This window comes from Cavia porcellus, unplaced genomic scaffold, assembly GCF_034190915.1.
Source record: "Cavia porcellus strain 051 isolate PalLab524CR breed Dunkin Hartley unplaced genomic scaffold, mCavPor4.1 scaffold_8, whole genome shotgun sequence".
NCBI lineage: Eukaryota > Metazoa > Chordata > Mammalia > Rodentia > Caviidae > Cavia > Cavia porcellus.
Window position 1 is genome coordinate 77,111,554 of NW_026947491.1, and position 18,959 is coordinate 77,130,512.

The following is an 18,959-nucleotide window of genomic DNA, read 5'->3' on the forward strand; positions in this document are numbered from 1 at the left end:
TGGCACAAGCACCTGCACAACAAGTGTAAGTCATGAATGTGATCCTCAGTCCAAAAAAAAAAAAAAAAAAAAAAAAAAAAAATCTCTGTGTAATAAAACTCGAGTAAGTACACATAAGTTACTTTCTAGGATTACTATCAAAATGATTTGAAGAGATTAACAATTTCTTTTCATTCTGCAATGACTTGGAAAGATTGTTTTCTAATACATACAAATTTATGCTATAAATTAGTAATTGGTTAATTGCATATTATCTTAAACTGGACATTACCCTGACTTGACAGTAAACAATGACATACAGTAGCAAAAGTATTTTCTCTGAAATATAAATAATAATAAAGTATGAAAGTAGGCAAAGATAAAGATTTCCTATTCATTATAGAGTGATTACTTTGAACAGAAATTTGGTTTAGTTACTCATTTAAAATATTGCACATTTTTCTAAAGGGTAATTCTAAGGAACATATGAAAATAATTTTTTAAGTTAAGTTAGTTCAAATAGAATGCAATATAATATCTTTTATTGTTATAAGAAGAACATTGGGGGAAGGAATTATAGCCAAGAAAACTAAGAAATTGAGTTGAATTTCACAAAATGATATGGACTCTAAGATTAACGCGCTCAGCCCTTTAACTGTGTCATGTGGGTGTTTACTGAAGAATTACAGGATGCCTAACTCCACATTTGTATGCACACTTGAGAGAAACTCTGTCAAGCAGTGTGCTGAGTCAGCCCGCCTTTGTGGCTTGAGTATCATTCTAAATGCAAAACAGGCACCCATGTGTGTCTGGCAAACAGTGGACCCAGCATAGGCCCTAGTCCGCATTGATAGCTCTTGGGTGCATGTTCACAATTCTTGACGACTCGTACATCAGTGCAGAGTTCTTGGCCAACACGACTTGTCCCTTCTACTTAATGGCCTTTCTTTCTTCCTTCACATTAGTTGCTTGAGTTTTGTCTCCCTTAATTTACCTCTAATTCATTCCTAAACTCATTCTAATTGGTATGCTTCCCACACTACCAGACTGAAACTGCTGCTCCCAAGCTCAGCAATGACCTCGTTTATATTCCCACTAAACCCAGTGAGCATTTCTCATTCTGTTCTATATTTTTTTTATTTTCCCACATGTGAACTGGGGCTGCACTCGACACTGTTGGCTTCTCTTATCTTCAAGAAATATGATCTTTTATTCTTTTCTTTTAACTCATATTGTTTCCTTGTCAGAAGGTATTTTACTTATATGTATTATCCTTATTTCATCTCACTTGCTTATAAATGTTAATGGCTTTAAAAAATAAAAGCTATTCTTAACTCTTTTCTAAAACAATAAAAAAATAAAAATAAAAACAAGCCACAGTGCAATTTTTCCTTTGTGCAGTTAGTTCATCCATTTCCATGAAGCTCATTTTATTGTGCAAGAGACAGGAAAGATTTTCCTATGACTCAGGCCTATACACTCAGGTTCTTAAGTCTTTTGATTCTGCTACTCAAATTCATCATTTTCCTCTTCCTTATGCTCTAATCTCAGTTCAGGTCACTTAATCATTTTCCTCAATAACTTTTTAGCAAACCTTTGAACTGATAAAGAGTTCTTTAAAATTGTCTACCTCCGATCTGTAAATGAGGAACTAATAGAGATTTTCTCTAAGATATAAATATATTCATATCACTTGTCTAGCAACTTGAAAACTCACCCATGATTGATGATTCCTTCATATAGTTGAAATAGAAACTTCAAACTAAGCTTTCCAGGATTCAATTTTTAGTGCTTCCTCTGATCCCTGCCAGTGTTTCATTTTCAATTTTCTCACAATTTTCAGCCTCTGTGATTTTTTTCAGATTGATCAGGATGGATTGTTTTTAGTGTTATCTGAAACGCCACATCATTTTAGTACATTAACTTGTAACATTGAAAGTACTCCCTACCTTCCTTAAGCACTGTGGGCAAGATTAAGCATCTTTACTGTGAATCTCACAACACTTGTCTCAAGAAAATTTCTGCCTCCCTCACCAGAAAGCCAGCACTTGGTTTAAATTATTGCTACTTAAAATTCAGCATGTTGTTTGTGGTGGATTAACAACTGGTGGTCAGTTTGTAATACTGAACCGAATCAGTATGATGCTGACTGGAGAAGGCCGATCTGAGGATTGTTGCCAACATAAAAAAGAGAACTGGAGAAGAAGAGGTGTTGTTGGATGTCTGCTTGCTGTGGGTTCTCCTGGAGGAGCCTGTCGAACTTCTTTCCTGATATGAACTTGGCTGTTCTCATCCTCAGAGGAGTTTGAGACCTTGCTGTTCCTGAGAATGACTGCAATTCACTTTGGGGGAGCACTAGCCCTTACTTTATAGCTGGCTTCCTGGCTCTGGAGGGGAAGATAATGTGCCGTTCAACTTCCAGGAGAAGCTTGTCACACTGACTTCCTGATTGGAACTTGGCTGTTCTCATGGTTAGAAGAACTCTGGACCTCCTTGTTGCTAAGGATGGCTGCGATTCTGTTCTGGGGAGCTCTGGTCCTTACTTTGAGCTTGGCTTCTTGGCTCCAGTGTAGAAGTCTCAGGCTACAGCACAAATCCTTCATCCCACTGGCACAGACTTTCTAGCTTCCATTGCTGACTGCTGGGCTTCCCAGTCTGTGAAACAGACTTGCATGAGACATTGTCATGGGCTCTAGGCTTCCAGATGGACTCGTGGAGGGCATCATCATGGGTTCTAGGTCTTCAGTGGATTCCTGCAGGCTGTTGCCCTGAGAGCCAGCCATTCAGCTGGATTCTTTGGGTCTTATTTGACTCTTTGGTTGATATCACAAAATAAAACTATAAATTATATGTGTCCCGCATGTAAATATTTTCATTACAAAAGCCAGACTACAACAGTATTTGGAAAAGTAGGTGCTAAATGTTTATGGTGCAGTTTAAAATCTACTACTACTACAACCAGTTTCAAATAAACATCTAACCTGCTTTGCAGCACACTTAAAAATCTAATGTCACCACTCCATGTATGATCCTCAATGTCTTACAGGTTTATAGTTGTTAATTGCACACATATTTTCAACACAAGTATGAGAAAATATTAAAAGTTAAAATCTCGTTTAACAGTGTAAATGCATATTGTTTTCCATTTGAGTTGGGGTAGCAGTTCCGTAATATCATTAATGACTTGCATGGTTTCTAGATTTCAAGACATCTCCTGACAGTTGTCTTGGTCCTTTGTTCAAAATTGATGAGACCTCCACAACAGATCCCCAGAAGTGAGCCCATCTCTCTTGTCTTTATTTGAGGGAAAAGAAATATCATGTTTTCCATCATCATCTCTGCAGGTGTCAGCTTATGCCTGTATAAGTACACGTTATATTTCTAAATCTCTGGCAAGGAGTGATAGAATTATACCATTTGTCCTAAGTGAATAATGAGGAATATAGAACTAGTTGGTATAAAGCCACCATCATGTCCACTACAAAAGCAAAGATCAAAGGTATGGTCACTCTAGTTCTGAAGCCACAGGCACCGAATAGTGTGTATTCTTTGTTAAGCAAATGTGTGAAGGCACGGTTTGGAGAGTGTTGCTGCTCTTAAATAGTCACTTCTTGTGGAAATAAGTATAAGAAAGTACACTAATGGAATGATTCTGGTCAATTTCACATTTAAATTCAAAGGAAGTAAAAACTATTGTCAGAAGCAACAATAGAGACAATTTAAAAAGAGCAAAAATCTTATAAAACTATGTGTCCAAGAAGCAGAGTCATTTTCTGTGATTATGTTGCTAAGCTTTGAAACCTCATAGCCAGAGTTGTATACTTGAGAAAGTCTTATCTTTAATAAGATAAACATGCTATTGATCCCATTAGCTCAATCTTTAAATCTATCTATCTCTCTGTCTGTCATGAACCATCTATCTATCATCACTGAGAGGAAGAATGTGTGAATGCATAGTTATTATAAATATAAGTGTATAGAAAAGCACTTAACATACATAAAGACACATAAATACATACAGGTGAACAAGATGGAAATGTATGTATTTAATAAAACATTAATGGATAAATGTTCTGGAAAAAAAATTGCTTACTTTAACTTTTGTTTCCCAAATCTGTCACTTACTAGCATTGCAAAATTCCTAACTAAACCTGTTTCCTTATTACTAAAATGGTTATAATACATTGTTTACATTTCTTAGGCTTTCTAGAAGTAAAAAGAGAAAATTGAAAGTCCTTATCTACCACCATGCTCATCATAGAGCCCAGCAGGTTTCACGCACAAAGTGAACAGGAGCTATATTTACAGTAGGCTGCAGTAAAATTGTAAACAATGTATCATTCATAAACCTTTTCTACTAAAACCTTTTCTTTCACCAGGCTTCTTGAGCAGATCAAGACTACTGCTTCTGGTTCAGCTTCTTCCCCATATTCATATCTCTGTGGAAATTAAGAGAAGAGGTAATATTGGGCAGAAGGTTAAATAGTGGGGAAAAATATATTTTTATAATTTTAAGGCTGAGAGGGAATGTAAGAACATAAAGTTTTCATGATAATATTGATCAGTATTGGTACATCCTTGAAGACAGTAAAAAAAAAGAGCTAAATGGACACGTGAAAACTGGTATAATGAAATTAACCATGTGTTAATGTACAGTTTATTATTTTATTTGGCAACCCTGACGATAAGAAATCTGGTTTTATATAATTCATAATGACAACCTAGTTTAAAATTTCAGTAAAAAATTTAAAGTGATTCTTAATGTTTTATCCGGTGACCAAGAGGTTCTCTCAAGGTATCATGCTATTTATTATGATTTTAAGTGTCAGTAATCTTAGCAAACAATGAAGTACAAACTAAAAGAGATGTATTCTTTGAAAAAAAAAATCATCCTTAAAGTGTCAAGAACACATTTTCTGTTTTAGTGGCACACACGTTAACCACAGTACTACTGACCGTCCTTAGTGTTACTGTGAAATGATAAAGTGCAAATCTGAATTAAGACAGTGTGTCTTCAGGAAATGACTCACATGCGATAAAGCACCATATAGTGCTATAGAGCTGAACCCTTAGAACAATCAGTACTTGATGCACAAATAACGAATGCATGTTAGCTGTCTTTACAAATATGGGCAAGTAGCCTGGCAGATATGATTTGGACCTGTATGCACACAACATTCTTAAATGAAATCCAGAAATTAAACGAGTTGCGTATATTGCACAAGGAAAGTACTACATCTGTACTGCTGCATCTCGTATAACAAAACTTTGGTTTGAAAATTATTCTTTCTTTTCCTCTCTATTGTTTGGACATGGGATCTTGTGGAAATGCTTTTAAAATATCTATGTTGTGGTCTTAAAATCATTTGTAGTATGTTTGTTTTCTTAAAAGAGTTAGGCAAATTTTATTTATCCAATAATATTTACTATGCATTCACTACTCAGTCAATGATAAATATATTAGCTGAAACACATGTTGTCTTCTTTGTGTTTGAAAAGCTGTGGATCATTGATAAAATGCAGGGAGTCATTATCAAGATACATTGGTGGCTTTACTTTTCTAGTAGAGTTTCTATGAAGAAGGCTCCAAATCTTAAAATTAAAGTTGACAAATAATACCTTTTGCCAGTACATTGTATGGGAAAGAATGTAAAATTCTGAACATATGAAGAATGCTTTAACTATTTGCAAACAATGACCTATGGCTAAAAGAATTTAGTTAGCTTTCATATTAACGTTTTTATTTCATACAGGTTCATTATTTTCTTATTTATTATACCACCATATCTGATGTCTTGCATTAAAATCTTCAAGTTAACAAAAATATAATTAAAATGCAACAATTGAAAGGTAGGCATATGCATCACATAGTCATATACTTTATTTGAATTCAGCTTGTATGATTTGAGAGTCAGTAATTACAAAGCTGTTATATAAGAACTATTACATTATGCTGCAAATATGAATAGTATATATCTACCTTCACAGCAGATCTAAATTTGTATAATATACCATCTTCAAATTGTTGAACTTTATATTCAAAAATCAATATTCACCCAACACAGAACAACATAGGATTATTTATAGTCATAAGTAAAGGCAATTATTCAGTCACCAGGTGAATATAAAAGTTACTTGAAGTCTGATTTGATTTAAGGAGAATGCTTCTAAAGATGCAACTAAAACTTTCAAATGAGACAATGAATGGGAAAGCCTTCCAAAACAGATAAACTATTATTTGAAGTCAGGATTCATGTTACAAACCTAATATTTTCATTTCTAGTGAATAACATGGGTTCTGTGGCTATCAGAATAGCATTAAGACCTTGCCAATAAATATAGTAACACTGGTACCCTGGGAAAAACTACCACCTACATTTTAACCTCCAACTTGGAATTTATTGCTTTTGCAATCTTAAAGGTTGACCTTTACCACTCTTTCTGCACACAATGTTTTAACTTTGTTTTTATATAGTGGTGATCTGCTGGTGTTCTTGTCTTTTCCACAGTAACTGCGTTATGAGAACTGGACATGTTCCTGAAGCGTCATCAGAGACCACAGCAGACTTGGGATCAATCTCTGTGGACTAATAGGAAGTAACTGTCCCAGAGCCCACTCTTTTTGAATGTCTGAATACATCTGACTTTGATAACAAACATTTTCTTTCATGGAAACCTATAGAGGAAGGAACAAACTAAACTGTTTTAAAATGCCAAATTATACAAATTTTCAAGGCTTAGTGAAACTCTTAAACCAATTCCCTATTATTTTTCTCTAATTTTACCGACACTTGAATGTTTTACAACAATAGCATCTCTTTATATGATCTCATATTTGCAACTAAATTCCAAGAATCTTCATAAAAATGATCATTTTAATCTTTAGAATATTATCATGTGAAAGGTGGTAAGAAAAATGATATTGTTTTCTGTTTTCAAAGGAAAAAAAAACATGGTCTTAGTGACAGCAATGGAATCAGTAGGAGATTCAGATGTACAACCAATATTTTGTACTTCTTTCCCTTTTATTTCATTCTAAAAGTATCTTAGTTCTTTTATATTTGTTCTTCATTTAATTAATCATTTTATTCCTGTCTTTCCAAGAAGAAGATGAGCTCTGTGATGGTTAATATTGAATATCAACTTGGTTGGAATGAGAAATGCCTGGAAAATTCATGAGGCACATTTCTGGGTATGACAGAGAGTTCCAGGGACTATAACATGATAGACAGCAAACTGAGGATAGAGACTTCGTGCTCCCCTCAACCCCTACTATGTCCATAGCAACAGTCAAAAGCCCTGGACTCTGGATGGACAAAAACAAGAGGACGAGGCAGTTAACACAAGAAATCCCAAAATCTTTCCCTTCTATCTGCCATCAGATGCTCCTCACCAAGATGTTTGGCCTCACTATGGATCAGAAGCAACAGAACCAAGAGACCAAGGACTAAGCCCTTTTGTGGATGCTTTGTCATAGCCATAGAAAGCTGAATAACACACGGTCATTGAAGGCAAAAGTTCAAAATAGAGTTTGTAATTCCTATCTCTAGAGTACAAGCAAATATACAGAAATAATAAATTGAGTGAAGTATCTTTTGTCTCACTTTTTACATGTTATTTTAATTAAAAGATTTTTCTAGTGAAACGTAGATTCTTCTCCTTCCCAGATATGTAGTGCTTGACCTGGAAGCAAATGCCAAAATCTTTTACTTGGCATAGTACATATCTTTTCACCTATTCTGATACATATTAGTAATCATATGTGTTTTTATGTTTATTTTTATGCCAACTGGGAATAAAATAAATATGTTGTATTATATCTAACTTATTTTCAAAACTAATATATACTAGATAATCTTTTGTAAATTTTTTATTTGGAAATAATTTCAAATTTACTCAAAAGGCTTAGAAATGAAAATAGCGTGAAGCACCACCGTACATGCTTAACTCTGATTCAGGTAGAGCTCTCATTAACATTTTACCTAACAGCTTTATCATTTGTTAATCTCCTTCCTCTTTCCCTCTCTTATGAATCATTTGAAGGGAAGTTTAATGTGCTGCATTCTTTTCTAAGTAGTATGGTATTTTTTCTCTAAAAATGTTTTACTTTTCCATAAGCACAGAGAGTAACTCTCAGTTTCTTTAAGCTTAGTATTGCTATAATATTTTATCATAATAAATACTCCCATTTCAACTTTGCTCACAGATGAAAAAAAAATGTCCTTTCAGAGACTTTTTATCCCTCCAGTACAGGAGTAAGATTAAGATCAGCTGTTTTATTTAGTCGTTCTGTCTCTTTAGAATTGTATGAGAAACATTCTCTGAGGTCATTGATAATTTTCTCATTCTTTAGGTTACTGATAATTTTGGAGAATATAACTTCCATAGATCCCTTTTGATTAGAATGCTGTTCATTTGGAGTTTGTCTGATTATTCTTCATGATTAGTTTTAGAGGAATTTTATAATACTTTTTAATACATATGTGAGTGTGTTCCCTGGATATCAAATCCCAGGGTGCACAACACCCTTGTCTCTCACTGATGAAATTAAGCCTGGAAATGCAATTAATTCTGTCTAATTTTCCACTATAATGATTATTTCTATTTTCCCTTACAGTTAATAAGCAATCTCTGGAAAGTCATTTTATAAACTTGCACATATCCTGCTCTGCATAGAATTTTTCCTTCTGGATTTAGCATTCTTTAGTTTTTTGAGTCTATTCCATTTTACTTCTGTGGTAATAAAATCGAAGTTTTTCAACTGCCACTGTATCTCCACAATACAAATTGATTTTCTGCATATTAACCTACAAAAAGGCTATTCTTTTGCTCCATTTAGCTGTAATCATTATTAGATATTTATTGCCATGGACTCATGTGTTGTCATGTTATTCAGCAGTTTATAATTCATCATTACATTTAATGATCTTACTTTTGACATTTCACACACTGAGACATGGCTCCCTTCTGGAAGGATATTCTTATCTTGGGGCAGCATTGACCTTCCCAAGAAGAAAAGTCAGCTGATGTCTGCCTAGTGCTGCAGTTTGCTGATCCAGGGCTGGGCTCACTTGTTTGATTCTTTCATGCTAGAAAATACCTCTATAAAGTGCCCCCGAAAAGTAATATAACTATAGGTACTTAACTATGTGTCAGTGCAGTCTGGCAGACATTGCATACTGCCTTCCACTTCAGTCTGGCCAGCAATTTTGGCTGTCCACTGACAACTCTTCCTAAGCCTGACCTGCATGTGCTTTACTGACACAGACCTCAGTAGTGTCTAGTATCAGGAAAGTGTAAGAAACCATTCATTTTTACTTTGAGTGGCCTCCCAGTGCCTTAGAAATTATCATCAATCTGCTGCCAAATCATATCTCTTATCCTACCCCATAAAGAGGCTCAGCTCAAACCCTTTGGCTGGGTTTCTCACACAGCAGATACATCGGGGAAAAATGTGAGGCCGAATGAGTTAGATTAAGAGTTTTCTCCTACAGCTCCTGTAGCTAGTAAACTAATGCTACAGTATGAATCTTAAATGTCCCCCAAAGACCTACCTGCTAAAGGTTCCCCTTTTTTCCAGCCTGTCTACCCTGCAGAGATGATGCAGCCTTTAGGCAGTAGAGCTTAGAGAGTTAGGTCATTGAGCTCTTAAAGTGGATGTTAAGACCCTAGCCCCCATCTTTCTTTTTAAAGTGAACACATCACCACATGCTCCCCAAAATTGGGATCTGCCTCCTTCTGGAGCCCAATGCAACAAAGCCAACCAATTATGGGTTGAAACCTCTGAAATTTGGAGTCAAAGTAAATCTTCTCTCCTTTTAAGTTTATTTATTCAAGTATTTGGTCCTGGTGAAAAACAAAAACTATCAAACGAAATACAAACCTGACTAACATAGTCAGGCATGGTTGGTCTTAGCAATATACACACTCTGTCCAACTTCGAGGCACTTGGGAAGAAAATCAGGGGACCTGAAAACAAACATGAAGATTCAGGTGCAGTCCTGTCTCAGCTCACAGGATGCGAGGCTGCCTTGGCAGACACGGATGCTGCTTCAGGTTGAATCTGTCCTAGTTTTGGATCTGAATCATTTCTCTTACTTTAATGGCTGAGTGAAGCACTGATGGCCCCCAAAATGTCCAGTTTGTTTCTTTGTCTCCAAGAAAATAGCTCCTGGACGTTGTGCTACAAGTTTTTCTGTTGCTTTTCTTGAATTTTCACCTATCACTTTCATCCTGTAGTTTCTGTTTATCAGGACACACTGACTTTAGACTACACGTTTTAAGAGCTTTTACCAATTGGGCTTGATTGTCTGGGTAAGCAACTTACGTAAAGTCCTAGAGTACTTTGAGGAATATAAAAAGGATAAAAGAAAAAAGAAGGGAAAGGAAGCCCCTGAAAAACTAGCTTTTCCATCCAAATTGTTTTTTTATCTAATGGCATAGAAGTCCACCCCATTCCTCACTTACACACGCACACATACGCACACTTGCACAAGCCATCAAGCAATACAATGTGTGTCTTCTACTTCCCTAGGGACTCTGCTGGCTGGATCCTCACAATTTTTAGCAATCAAGAGGAAAGGGAACAGACTCTAGACACTAAGAAAAGCCAGAACCAGGACACCTCTCTGAAATTTTGGCTTATTAAATAGAATAAAAGCAATGGTGACCTCCAGAACAGTATCAGCACTATTACTCATTAGTTTTTGCCTATTAATCATGGGTGGAAAGTTGGAGGCCCTAACACAAAATGTACTCTTTCCAATTTGTTTCATTAGTGTCAAACTCACAGCTCTGCTTTCAGATCTGCAGACCTACAAAAAGCACATGGGTTTTTGTTGTTTTTGTAATTGCTGGTATTGAGCACACGTGAAGAGGCAGCTGGCCATCTCTTTTGGCTCCTATCTACATTGTCTCTTGCTTACTGACACGTTTTTCTGAATCAAAATGAACTCTTTCTGGGTGTACTCTGCCACTTGCAAATTTAGAGAGATTTATAGCATCTTTCAAAGAAGTGGTTTGGCCGTGTTATCTGCTATTCACTTAAATGTTTCCGAGACCACTCTGTGCTTGTTCCCGAAGGTAGGTACATGTGAAGGTGATGAACAGTGACTCACAACTTGTCTAATTCATTCCTCTTCATTATACACAGAACCTATTCAAGCTGTGCTTGTATATTTGGCTCATTTACACTATGAGATAAGAAATGGTATCTATGGAGTGAGAAGGGTCCATGCGGAGAAAAAAAATGGTGATAATCCATTCTGTCCCTGTGACTTATAAATCCATTTATTCAGATTCTTTGCAGGCTTGAGATGCCAATCTGGCTCCAGCTGGCCATGCTGCTGTTATATGTTACTATTTTTTTTTCCAAAGAGAAGTGAATTACAATACAAGATATGAAAGAGTAGAGCTTCTGGATACCTAGAATAGCAAGGTCTGGCCTTAGACCATGTCCATGTCCAATGAAGCAAGCACACAAGAAGCATGCTTTGCACAATGCTGTGTTTGGTGTGAAGGTGCTGACTGTCTTGTGATGACATGTCTCTATGCATATTTACACAAGCTAGATGGGAAAAGACATTAAGAGCCACGGCAATTTGTGGACCATACAAGATACTTTCAAGATGACATCCTTACCCACCAATGCTGTGGGGGCAAGAGAAATAAAGGGATTAGTAGAGGAGTAGATTTCATTCCTGCTTTGTGGAAATGACTTTGTTTCTCACCCTAGACTTCATAATTATGCCTCTACAACTCCCAGCACCCAAATTAAGCTATAATAGAGAAATTCTTCCAGATAATGATTCCTTACAGGGATTCAAGTCTGAGGTCTGTCATCATATCTGCATTTAATTAATGTTTAATAAGCTTGTACGCTGTGCCAGCATTACTGATATGGAAGTAGATACAATTTATAATATCCCCAAACATATGGGGTTTGGAGTCTGATGGGAGACACAAAAGAGGAAACAGTCAATTAAAATGCTCAGTAAGGAAAATGCCAGTGCTCTCTCTGAGTTTGAAAGAGGGACTCTCCACTATTTGTACATTTTTGCCCCTAGCTGAAGCATGGATCTGTGTGCTAGTAGTAATAACTGAAGGCAGAGCATTTGTCCAGGGTGTGCAGTGTGTGAGTGCATGACCTATCTCATTCAATCCCCATGGCATCCTTCGGACCAGGAAACTCAGGCATAGAGAGGTTAAACTTTGCCCATGACCACCACACCAGTTAACTAATAAAATGTTATAATCACTTGGTCAAGTAACTCCACAGCCCACATTCTTAGTCCCCGCTATAATGCCTCTATCTATAACTGCAATACACCAAACAGCAGGATGTCTGCTCAGCATTCTATCTCTCAACATACAGCAGATAAGGAAAGCTATAGGTGCAAACCCACCACGTTCTGAAACTTCTCTGACTTTGGAATCTCTGCCCAATCCTTAGTTTCTCACCAACAGCTGTTCCCTGGCTAGCATACTATGTTTCTAGATAGAGTATCACCTACATAGACTGCCCAAAGGAACTAGAGTCTGGCTTCTGAGTTTAATCCCGTTGCATGGATTTCTCTTACTAGATGTCAGACCATAACGCTTTGCCTTTGTTTTAGAACCTCATGCTTTCTAAGCCCATTAGGACCTCACAGTGTTTTATTCTGTCTGATCTCTAGGGTGTCTTAGTCCTCCTCTATTATGAATTCAAAATATCTTTGTCAATTGGAGATTTCGTGTCAGCTATTGTATTTGTCACTCAAATTCTGCTACTTCATTTTTAGGTTACTTTGGAAAAAGGAGTGGTGTAATTTATCTCCTGTTCAAAGATGTCATGCCCTACCCTGACACAAGAACAAATAAATTAATGAGTTTTTTTTCCTGTACAAATCAGAAATCAGAAAAATTCCATAACCATCACAAAAGTATGAGAATAAATATTTCAATGTGAAGTCAAATTTTAAAACAAAATTTTTATCCACTTCATGCATATTTTACATATGTAACAATAAATACATAATTTAATACATATGCATTCATTGTGCATATATTACATATCATTGCATTATTTTCAGTTAATTTCTCCAGCGTCTTAAGTTATAGGAAGACTTTGCTATTTAGGAAGTCACAAATGTTTTATGAATTTTACAACAGTCTCTGACTTTCTTGAAGGTCCAAGTCTTGAGGTCAGTACATGACATCATATTTTTATCTCCTTCCAGAAACAAGAACTACTTGTCATCTACGAATGTGCTTAAAATGGTTTCATATTGAAAGCAAATAATTTCATAAAATAGATACTAAATAACCTTTGCAATTCCCTGTAGTTTTGCATATAATGCTATCCTTTTTCAAATTGTGATGATTTTTAAAAACACCTATATATTTAATAAACTTTATTACAAATTTGATTGGAACAAGTTTTTTAGACTAAGATACAAGGGAAGTGTTATTATTTTGCTCTGCACCTTTGCTGAGCAAATAAATTTCCATTTCTGCAGGAGTCATTATTTGAAAGTTCTATCTAGCAGGTCTTTATTCCCTTTCCGTTCTCCATTGCTTAAACATGACTTCAGTTTCCTGCAGCACGTCTTGCTGTCAGGCATCTCCAAAGCACTTTAAGACCACCAGTGACCTTCCTTCAATTTAAATTGCAGTTTTCCTCATTGCTATATTTTGAGCCTTCCTGTGGCCTTTCATATGATTGGCCACTACATTCTCCGTGACACTCTCAAGTTTCAGTGGCATCCATAGTACCGTCCTACGAGCTTTACAGAACACTCACAATTGGATTTCATGGAGTCTTTACCTCTTCTACTCCTTCAAAGAGCTGTGTTTCCCATTTTAGTATTACTAGGTTAATAACAAAGTTTACATGCTGTTAGTTCTGTTTTTTGGCACGCAACTCAAAAGTATAACCATGTTCTTAGTAAAATTCTTACATAATATAATTAGCTATGGAGTCATTCACATATTTATGGAAAGAAACCTGCAGAGATGGGAAATATTTTATGCATATTCTAAGTGGTCTATTCAAGGTACTGTTTTCCTCTCTATGACTAAGATTCCCCTGTATTTCAGTACTTCGTTTTTCTAGGTGTAGATATGTGTTTTGCCAATCTGTGGTTGTCTCCCATTTATGCTCAGAACCACATTTATATAGATAATATCCTAGGTCCCTATGCTAGTTTTCTCAAGCTCTATGGTGATTTGAGACAGACTCTAAAATTACCTTCATATAGATTAAAATTGACTGAAAAAAATAATTTTGTTGAGTTGATGAAGAAATTCTCCACTTGAAGTTTTTGAAAGTGTTAAATCTTGTTTTGCGGTTTACAACAGAGAGATGGGTGAGGAAGACTTTCTTAAGGTATGTTTTCTTTGCTTTCTCAGGCACTTAACTGAGATTTTGGATAATGGAGGTCAGAAGTGCAAAAGTTTCAGAGCAATCCCCTCTCGGAGGAACTCATACAGTCAAGGCTCAGTGGTGGTCCAGACAGAGACAGGAAGAGGTTTGCCATCTTGGGCCTCACAAGCTGTACAATATCACGTAACAACCACTGAGGAATTCTGAGTGACAGGAAAATGGAAGAGAGGATATGGGAGCATAAGGTAAATGAGCGCATGTTCAAATGTTCAAATGTGCAGACATTTTCTGTGCAGAGAAGGTGGTGAACTTCCTACCCTGAGCACCACATTCTCTATCCTTTTCTGAAGTTCTAGAAGCTTAGATTTATTTTCTCCTCTTTTGAGTGTCTTTTGCTCATTCTGTGTTTCTTTACATTTTCTAAATAGTAGAATTTTCTAAAGAGTCTCCAGCTGACACTCTGCAGTCACATAAACACATGAGCAATTTACAGTTAATACATGCCAGATAGACTGTGCCTGCTCCTCAGGGGACATTCCAAGGATATCATGTCTAAAGCACATGAAGAGAAATAAACCAGTTCTCTCCTTCCTCCCTCCTTCTCTCCTTTCCTTATTTCTTTCCTTTCTATTTTTACCTCTCTTTTCATTTCTTTCTTCCTTTCTTTTCTTTCTTCTTTTTTTCCTGTTCTTTCTTAGGATATCAAAGATTCATTTAACAAACATCTACTGAACTTCTTTACAAGGTTTGTGAATTCAAGGAAAATTGGGACGAACACTTCACTTAAAGTAAACACTATTTATTATTCAGTACCATAAACCTGTCTACTAGTGGATTTTTTTGTTACATGTTTTTCCTTTGACCTTGACTCTGACCTTGACGAGTTATTTATAAAGAAGGGACATTCATTTCCATGGAACTTACAGCAGGCCTATTATAAAACATTTTGTTGTTCAATATTAGAGAGTTTCTATCTCCAACATTTACTTTCTGCATCTTCATCATGTTAATGTCTAGCATTTTTCCTATTTCCTGCCCTTAGGATCGTGCTATCATACCCACCCTAAAGTTATCACTTATAGCCACACATAAAATATTCCCTGAGTTAATGTAATATTATGATTTAAAAAGGTAGGAAGCAGTTCTCCTGGAAACTGATAGGGAGCTGTCTGGTCTTTCCTGGATTGCTTGTCCCATTCCCTCTGTTCCCTGCCGCTGCCCCCATTTCAATGGTATAACATCACCCACCATTTCTCTTATCCTCACAGCTTAGTGGAAAGTTTACAATATCACAGGAAGAGGACACATTGGATGATTTGTTTTTATATTGGAACTTCACCATTACTGTATAAGCAAATAACCATAAAGAAAAAGGTTGGTCGAGTCTTAGGAGGAGGCAGCTCTGGATGCAATTAGAATGATGGCCTTCTCTAACACTTATGGTAGCATCTCTCTCTTCTTATTGCTCTTTAATCAGTTGCCCTCTAAGAAAAATTTATATGAAACAGGGAATGATACATTTCTATTTTTTAAAATAGCTTTTATATAATATTTTCAAGTAATTTTTACAGAGGAAATAAAATGAGTTATTCATAAAGAAGGGCAGTTCATTTCCCTGGACTTCCAGCAGACCTCAGCCTATTATAAAACATTTTGTCGTTCAATACTAGAGAGTCTCTATCTCCAATTAATCTATTCAGGGCACCAGTGGTGAACAACTACTGTCTTCAAAGACTCTCCCAAACTTGTGAATTCCCTTAATTCTGTCACACGAACCCACCTTATATACTCTTGGGCCACTGAATAACATGTGTTATGTAAATTAAATTACGAGAGGCAGAAATTTAATAACTAACTGAAATATAACAAAATGTACTTTTTTGGTGTTTTCTTTCCCTTTGATGTGCTACAGTGTTTTTGTTGTTGTTGTTTTTTTTTTTTTTTTTTTTTTTTTTTTTATTGGTACCAGTGATCGAACTCACGACTGCCTGCTTGCAAGGCAGGTGCTTATGCTGCTGAGCTAAATCCCCAGCCCGTTACAGTGTTTTAAACAGTTCCAGATATTCCTGCTTTTTAGCTTCCTCGTCCACTCAAAATCATAGTGCTCTATCTTATCACAAACCATCCTATGGTGTTTAAAGTTTAAGCAACCTAATTTAATTTTTCTCCCAAGGACTCCTAGTAGACAGTTGATTTTCTGGCTATTTACAATCAATGTCTGTTTGAAACTTTGAAGTTAAACCCACACTTATCCCTACTGATGTTAAGCAATCAGTCTCTACTGGAACTCTTCTATTACTATTTTGAATTTGTACTTAATGGGAGACTCCTTCATACAAAATATCCTTTGTTTAACATTACATGGAAAATATTCTATTTTTTAAAAGATTTCTGGGTGACAGTTTTCTTAAAGGACTTTCCTGAATTTTATATAGACAATCATTCACTCTTTATCTGTGTTCCCTGAGTAGTCTGTATATGCCTCTGATGTAAAAAATCATCTCAATTATTTTTGTCCAGATTTGGTTCAACTTCTAGACTGTGAGCACCCTGATCGCGGCACTAGTGTTCTGTTTGCTGTTGACATGCTGTGAATGCTCCATCACTGTGTGCCTAGACTTTAAATAATTTGTAGAGTGAGTCAGAGCTCTTAAGAAGTGAAGAAAAAAATAACTGGGTAGGATGATTGGATTGTTCTTTTGTGTTTTACACTGCCATTAGCACCTTGATCCCACAAGATTACAAAGTATTGGAAACAGAATTTCTTTAAATTGTTCTTTATTTATATCCCTGTGGGCACATTGTGCATGTTCCATTAACACCAAATAAATTACTGCACCCCACAAAATACACAAAATGATTTTTAAAATGAAACTCTTATTTTTCCCACATGAGTGTTTTAAGAATACAGAGCAGCATGGCTAAAAAAATATCATTTACTTAATTCCATCACCACATTTATATTCACATGAAATAATGAGCTGTGGAAAATTTTGATTTCTACATATAATAGGCGAATAAAACTTTTATAAGTCTAGTTATCAAACTTTCAGTGACTCATGAGAAATAATACAGATAAAAGTCATAGAACAAAACCGAGTAAAAGATAAAAAGCAAAGCCTTAAGAATTTGCATTTGAGTTGCACATTTGTATTGGCCTTTACAGATAATGCCCTATATCATATCATATAATTTTAGAATTGGAAAACATCTCATAATTTAAAGAAATCTAAGTCTTATGAGAAATTTTACATATAGTAAAGCAATAAATCTGTGTATATAAACATGTCCTGGAATCTAAGTTTTAAAATCAATTAATATAATTGTTTTTCAGAATTGTTAGTTTCAGTATAGCAGAATTTTCATAGATCTCATAACATAAACATTGATAATTCTGTTTCATATTGTTTTTTGTACCAGCGATCAGGCTCATGACTTGGCACTTGCCAGGCCGGTGCTTATTCCCCTGAGCTAAATCTCTGGCCTTTAACAAAATTCTTAAATGAATCATATGAAACACTCATGATCATAAAGAGATACTACAGAGGAAGTTAGTAACCATGAAAACACCAAGATGAGTCAACTCTGATAGAACATTTACTCTGTGACAGACACTGTTCTTACTGTTTGTAAGATTAGCTTACAAAACTTTTACAGTGACCGTATGATGCAGATACTTTTATTTCTATTTACTTTTTTTTTTTTAAAGAAGACCTGAAGATCACAAAGGAGAGGGGAAAGAAATTACACTCACATTATCTGATGCCAGAAATCATATTCTTTCCACTAGTGCATGCAAACAAACAGACAAAAAAAAAAGTGTTTGAAAACATCTGCTATTTTCTTGCTCGTTGGAGCAGGACTGTTCATGCTCTCCTCTGTACTTGAAATTGAGGGAAGATTCTGGAAGTTCACTGCATGCCATGCCTCTCTCAATCACAGCGGAGTTTACTCTGTTGTACGCCACATTATCGATTTCAATGAGCACAGTGCATCAGCTGAGTGACTTTGTAAAGCCAATGTGAACTCAGTTTTAGTGAAAACGTATCTCCACTTGGATGCAAATATCTAGCAGATGACTAAATGTTTGCAATGTCACTTGCACAGTGCTGCTTTTGTGGCCCAAAAGAACCATTGACCATACTCAACTTCTTGCCACAGAAATGAATATCACAGAAAAATGACCTGTTCTCAGCAAAATTTAACATTACAACCATTCTGGTCTCAACTTATACTTTCTACATCACAAATATTATCAAAGTAATTTCAGGCAATTATAAGAAAAAGTTAGTAACACTGTGTTCCATGTTTTGTAAAACTTCTTGGCAAAACATTTATTGCTTAATACCTCTGGATTATATTTTTATCTTCCTAATTCTAATATGGACAGTTTCCCATCTTCACTGTGCAGGGAGTAAAAATGTATTTGTAATGTGTTAACCTCTGCAAAGAGCATTGTACGAGGTCAACACTCCTGAGGTCAGAATGAAAACAAGTAAAAAACTCACATTCCTCCTCTCAATTATTGAACCAAATTCAATGCTTCATTCTACAGGTTTCATAGGGATCACTAAAGAGATTGAGTTCAGAGATATTGTTATTAATTTTTAAAATTATA

The 18,959-nt window shown here is 35.8% G+C and overlaps 1 protein-coding gene across 26 annotated transcripts in view; it reads right to left on the minus strand.

The window, feature by feature from the left end:
* The window catches only part of Mgat4c (MGAT4 family member C), a 698,044-nt gene that overhangs the window by 221,785 nt on the left and 457,300 nt on the right, over positions 1-18,959 (minus strand). For 3 of the 26 annotated variants that reach the window (XM_063255265.1, XM_063255264.1, XM_063255251.1), the window contains exon 2: positions 4,356-4,418. The exons of the other annotated variants lie outside the window; for them this stretch is intronic. The gene's annotated coding sequence lies outside the window, so the exon portion shown is untranslated. The remainder of the gene's footprint in view (positions 1-4,355; positions 4,419-18,959) is intronic. 26 annotated transcript variants of the gene reach the window in all.